At 33.8% G+C, this 204-nt stretch overlaps 1 pseudogene; it reads left to right on the top strand.

Annotated features, from left to right (window-relative positions):
• LOC132054025 (protein NRT1/ PTR FAMILY 2.7-like) overlaps window positions 1–204 on the top strand; it is a 6,680-nt pseudogene extending 6,476 nt beyond the window's left edge.

The following is a 204-nucleotide window of genomic DNA, read 5'->3' as shown; positions in this document are numbered from 1 at the left end:
AGAATAAAAAAACGTAAACCACTCGTTTTACACCTATTTGGATGTTTGTAAATAAATGCGGGGATCAATTTAAGTTTGTTTTGCTGGTTTTTTTCTGGTTTTATTCAATAAATTGTTTAGCTCATCACATGTAATTATGCATTTTCAATTTGTCTCCTGTCCTGAAATTTCTGGCTCTTGAGTTCCTAGGCTGGCAGGCATTAG

Source organism: Lycium ferocissimum, chromosome 4 (genome assembly GCF_029784015.1).
Source record: "Lycium ferocissimum isolate CSIRO_LF1 chromosome 4, AGI_CSIRO_Lferr_CH_V1, whole genome shotgun sequence".
NCBI classification, from domain to species: Eukaryota; Viridiplantae; Streptophyta; class Magnoliopsida; order Solanales; family Solanaceae; genus Lycium; species Lycium ferocissimum.
Note: the sequence above shows the minus strand (reverse complement) of the source record. Positions and strands in the feature narration are given on the sequence as shown.